A 6,000-nucleotide genomic window follows, 5' to 3' on the forward strand; every position below is an offset into this window, starting at 1 on the left:
CTAGTAGCTAGATGGCTTCTTCTCTCTTTTTGGATCTCAATACAATGTTCCCCCCCTCTCTTGTGGAGATCTATTCGATGTAATCTTATTTTTGCGGTGTGTTTGTTGAGACCGATGAATTGTGGGTTTATGATCCAGTATTATCTATGGAAAATATTTGAATCTTCTCTGAATTCTTTTATGTATGATTGAGTTATCTTTGCAAGTCTCTTCGAATTATCCGTTTGGTTTGGCCAACTAGATTGGTAGTTCTTGCAATGGGAGAAGTGCTTAGCTTTGGGTTCAAACTTGCGGTGTCCTTACCCAGTGACAGAAAGGGTTGCAAGGCATGTATTGTATTGTTGCCATCGAGGATAACAAGATGGGGTTTTTATCATATTGCATGAATTTATCCCTCTACATCATGTCATCTTGCTTAAGGCGTTACTCTGTTTTTAACTTAGTACTCTAGATGCATGCTGGATGGCTGTCGATGAGTGGAGTAATAGTAGTAGATGCAGAATTGTTTCAATCTACTTGTCTCAGACGTGATGCCTATATACATGATCATTACCTAGATATGCTCATAACTATGCTCAGTTCTGTCAATTGCTCAACAGTAATTTGTTCACCCACCATAGAATACTTATGCTCTTGAGAGAAGCCACTAGTGAAACCTATGGCCCCCGGGTCTATTCTCATCATATCAATCTCTATCGCTTTATTTACTTGCTTTGTTTTTACTTTGCCTTTTACTTTTCACTTTGCATCTATCTATCAAATATACCAAAAATATTATTTATCATCTCTATCAGATCTCACTCTCGTAAGTGACCATGAAGGGATTGACAACCCCTAATCGCGTTGGTTGCGAGTAGCTATCGTTTTGTGTAGGTACGAGGGACTTGTGCGTGGTCTCCTACTGGATTGATACCTTGGTTCTCAAAAACTGAGGGAAATACTTACGCTACTTTACTGCATCATCCTCTCCTCTTCGGGGAAAACCAACGCAGTGCTCAAGAGGTAGCAGGCTACTATCTATATATAGACATATTCCTTTATTAAAATCAGTTAGAGATATTACATCACATACCTCGAAGCCTGTTAATAGGTTGGTAAAAGCTTCATTCAGCCCGCTCTTGGCGGACTGAATCTTCTCAACCACCATACCCATCAGGGTACAGTGCTCCTCCACGACGGAAGCGCGGCAAATTGCTTCCGCCAAAGTATCCAGCGCCTCTGGATTGATGAGGGTCGCCATTGACGCTCCCCCTCCTTCAAAGGGTGTCGCTTACCCGATTCCAGAGCCATATGGGTCTCCGGAACAGTGTTCGGCTGGGGGCCAGATTGGTCATGGCCCCCGTCATCAGTCTCCATGGGGGTTGGTCCCGCCATGTCTTCGGCAGCCGAGGTGCTACCCTCTGGCGCCATGTTGACGGCCTCCCGCGTCTCTCCATGGCCTGGAGAGGCTCTTTGAGATGAGGCCTTGGTGTTATCCATAGCAGTTGGCAGAGAAGCCCGTTGAGGCATCTCGCTCTCCACCATCCCCGGCTCTAGCGAGTTCCCCGGAGATGATAGTTGGGGGAGATCGCGGGTCGGACTAAAGCATACAATATAAATATATTAAAAGCCACAATCATAAACTACGATATATGTAGGGCATCCTTGGATACTTATGAATCAGCCAGGGGCTTCCACCTGGGGCGCTGCTCGGGGATGACTTCGGCGTTCGAATCCGAGTCGTCCGAGAGGGATATCTTCCCCTCTTGGACGCCTATGCCTCTGGGTCTTCGGAGGCTGCTCTTTTCTTCCTCCTCCACTTAGGGGAAGAGTCGCTCTCGTCTTCCTCCTCTTTTTCATCTTCATCTCCCTCGTGGGAGGAGAAGGCTTCGGAATCCCCGGACATAGCGTCTGGGGGACCTTTACGGCGGGGGCCGCTTTCTGCCTCCTTGCCCTTCTTCTTGGCTTTCTTCTCTGGCGCCTGGTACCGCGCCGGAGCCAGCATCCTCGTCAGCAGAGGATCAGTTGGGTCTTCGGGCAGCGGAGCCGGACACTTTATCCGCTCCACCTTCTTCATCCAGCCCTGGATAAAGGATGAAAGTCTTAATACACCCATGTGATTTCTGAACTAAGTTATGTTCGGAAACTGAAAAACTTACCGGGGAGGCTGGGTGAGCACAGTCGAGGCCGATGTCGTTGGTCGTCTCCGGCCACGACTTCTGGGCCTTGAAAAACAGCCTCCAGATATCTTCGTGCGTCGTGCCAAAGAATCGCTGTAGGGTCCACGGCCCTTCCAGATTGAACTCCCACATATGGAGAGGCTGGCGCTAGCAAGGAAGGGTCTGGCAGAATAGCATCACCAGCTGGACTACATCGGTATGGGTGGTGTTCTTTTATATAATATTTTTGATGCGCTTTTACAGCATCAACACCTCATCGGTTGACCCCCAGTCTGGACCCTTGTTGATCCATGATGCAAGTTGCATTGGGGGTCTGGATCTAAACTCAGGAATGGCCGCCCAGTTGGCGCCGCGAGGTTCGGTGATGTAGAACCACTCCTGCTGCCATATCTTCATAGTCTCCACGAAGGCCCCTTTGGGCCAGGTGACGTTGGGGAGTTTGCTCACCATTGCACCTCCGCAGTCCGCATGCTGCCCATCCACCACCTTGGGCTTCACGTTGAAGACTTTGAGCCAAAAGCCGAAGAGGGGGGGGGGGATGCAGAGGAGCGCCTCGCACACGATGATAAACGTCGAGATGTGGAGGAAGGAGTTTGGGGCTACATCATCGAAATCTAGCCCATAATAGAACATGAGGCTGCGGACAAAAGGGTGAAGTGGAAACCCTAGTCCATGGAGGAAGTGGGGGAAGAATACCACCCTTTTGTCGGGCTCTGGAGTGGGGATGACCTGCTTCTTGGCAGGGATCCTGTATGCAATATCCGTACTTAGGTACCCGCCTCCTGGATCTCCTTGATGTCCTTCTCCTTCACGGAGGAGGCCACCCACTTGCCTTGAGAGCCGGATCTGAACATGACTGGAGAGGTTGGTGGCGGTGGGGAAAATCAAAGCTCGGGCGCTGGAGCTCGAAGATGGGAAGGCTGAGGAAGGAAGAAGGCATGGGATAGAAAAGGTGGATCTTTATCCGCTTATATAGGCCGTGAATACCGAGCGCCCGCTCCCCTAGCCTTAAAACCTCGCCTGTTCCCAATGAGGGTATGCACCATGGTTTGTTGAGTTACCCAAATACCATTGATATGCAATCCCGTATTAAGTCGGCACGATCTCTGATTGATTGGACGTGCCAATGAGGTGTGGCCTCGAAACACTAAACGTGGGGGTGTGAAAACGGTTCAAAATGCCGGAGGGTCAAGTCTGACGCTCCGTCAAAAAAGTTGTCAGTCAAAGGCACTATTCTTATTTTTTATATATTCTGCCTTCGCGGCTAAGGATTGTATTTATTATGAAAAGTTGGATACAATTCTTTTACAGAGGAAAGCCGATGCATATTCTTTAAGGAACCCGCCTTGCAATGACGAAGACAATCTGAGCACCGAATATATCATCATTGAAGACAGGTTCATGGGCTACTGTGAAGTCTTGGACTCGGGGGTCCTCGGGCGTCCGGTCTATTGATGTGGGCCGGACTGATGGGCCGTCAAGATACAAGACAGAAGATTATCTCTCGTGTCCGGTGGGGACTCTCACATGGGTGGATGGCAAGTATAGGTGTCCTGATATTTTATTCCTTTCTGTAAAACTGACTTCAACCCTAAGCCCCTCCGGTGTCTATATAAACTGGAGGGTTAGATCGGAGGTAGGATCACAACATTGTTAGGCTAGCTAGCTAGGGTTAGCCGAATCGATCTCGAGGTAGATCAACTCTTGTAACCCCTATCCCCTCAAATATAATCAAGCAGGATTAGGGTTTTACCTCCATTAAGAGGGCCTGAACCTGGGTAAATACTGTGCCCCTTCTCCATTGTTACCATTGATCTTCAAATGCAGAACTTGGGCCCCCCTACCCAAGATCTGCCGGTTTTGGCACCGGAACTTTCCTCATCGGCCTTGTAGAGGATCATGTACATCGACTGCCTAGCGTACATAGACAGACATGATTAGTTGAGGATGAATAGGCGACTGGCATGTACACTCAAATGATTTACACATGGGTATAGATACAATAAGGATGCTAACCATGAATAAGAATTAATGCAATGACTTAGTTGAGGACAATGGATACAGATCTCCCAAATTCACCAAAACAAGATAGAACAAAAAATAACAAAAGTAATAGGTATTTAGCGAATAGCAGTCTCAAGGTGTTCTTGTGACATGTGGTTGCCGTATATGGAGTCATAATATACTCATGGATATTAAGATTAATAATCTACAACAGGAAGTGTTTTTTCAGCATGACAACATTGATCAATCAGGAACTAAATATAACATCTCCACAATCACCAAATGTTTGGGAAAATGATAACTTAAGAAGAAAATAGGAACTCAATCAGGAGTGCCCAAACATCCAATCACCAATCATATAACCACTGTTAGCAAGCTAGTTCAGTTTCAGAAATGTACCCCATTCATGAGACCAGCAGCAAAGGATGCAACCCAACCAACAAAGCACTTGGGATAGCCTCGGTTCACCCCGGGCTCGAGAACTTGGCGGGAACACCAACGGAAAGTCTTCGCTCCATTCGTGCTTGCACAGGTACGCCTGGCCAAGGGAGTAGTCCAGCACTCGTTCCACAGGGACTGCCACCACACTGCTGATACGCCTCCAACGTATCTATAATTTTTTATTGTTCCATGCTATTATATTATCCATCTTGGATGTTTTATATGCATTTATATGCTATTTTGTATGATTTTTGGGACTAACCCAATAACCTAGAGCCTAGTGCCAGTTTCTGTTTTTCCTTGTTTTTGAGTTTTACAAAAAAGGAATATCAAACAAAGTCCAAACGAGCTGAAAATTTACGGTGATTTTTTTATGGACCAGAAGAAGCCCTCGAAGCAAAAGAGTTGGGCCAGAAGAGTCCCGAGTCAACCACGAGGGTGGAGGGCACGCCCTACCCCTATGGGCGCACCCCCTACCTCGTGGCTGACTCAGCGACCCCCCCTGACGTGAAACCAACGCCAAAAATTCCTATAAGTACAGAAACCCCGAAAAGAAACCAAGATCGGGAGTTCCACTGCCGCAAGCCTCTGTAGCCACGAAAGACCAATCGGGGCCCTGTTCCGGCACCCTGCCGGAGGGGGGGTCCATCACCGGTGGCCATCTTCATCATCCTAGCGGTCTCGATGATGAGGAGGGAGTAGTTCACCCTTGGGGCTGAGGGTATGTACCAGTAGCTATGTGTTTGATCTCTCTCTCTCTCTCTCTTTCTCTCTCTCGTGTTCTTGATATGGCACGATCTTGATGTACCGTGAGCTTTGCTATTATAGTTGGATTTCATGACGTTTCTCCCCCTCTACCTTCTTGTAATGGATTGAGTTTTCCCTTTGAAGTTATTCTTATCGGATTGAGTCTTTAAGGATTTGAGAACACTTGATGTATGTCTTGCATGTGCTTATCTGTGGTGACAATGGGATATTCACGTGATCCACTTGATTTATGTTTTCGTGATCAACTTGCGGTTTCTGTGACCTTGTGAACTTATGCATAGGGGTTGGCATGCATTTTTGTCTTGAATCTCCGGTAGAAACTTTGGGGCACTCAATAAAGTTCTTTGTGTTGGTTTGTATAGATAAATCTGAGATTGTGTGATGCATATCGTATAATCAAACCCGCGGATACTTGTGGTGACATTGGAGTATCTAGGTGACATTAGGGTTTTGGTTGATGCGTGTCTTAAGGTGTTATTTTACTACGAACTCTAGGGCTGTTTGTGACACTTATAGGAATAGCCCAATGGATTGATCGGAAAGAATAACTTTGAGGTGGTTTCGTGCCCTACAATAATCTCTTCGTTTGTTCTCCACTATTAGTGACTCTGGAGTGACACTTTGTTGA

General features: G+C 47.0%; 1 pseudogene; it reads right to left on the reverse strand.

The window, feature by feature from the left end:
* LOC119350168 overlaps window positions 1–1,240 on the reverse strand; it is a 77,902-nt pseudogene extending 76,662 nt beyond the window's left edge.
* Between the last annotated feature and the right edge of the window lie 4,760 nt (window positions 1,241–6,000).

Source organism: Triticum dicoccoides, chromosome 1B, assembly GCF_002162155.2.
Source record: "Triticum dicoccoides isolate Atlit2015 ecotype Zavitan chromosome 1B, WEW_v2.0, whole genome shotgun sequence".
Classification (NCBI taxonomy): domain Eukaryota; kingdom Viridiplantae; phylum Streptophyta; class Magnoliopsida; order Poales; family Poaceae; genus Triticum; species Triticum dicoccoides.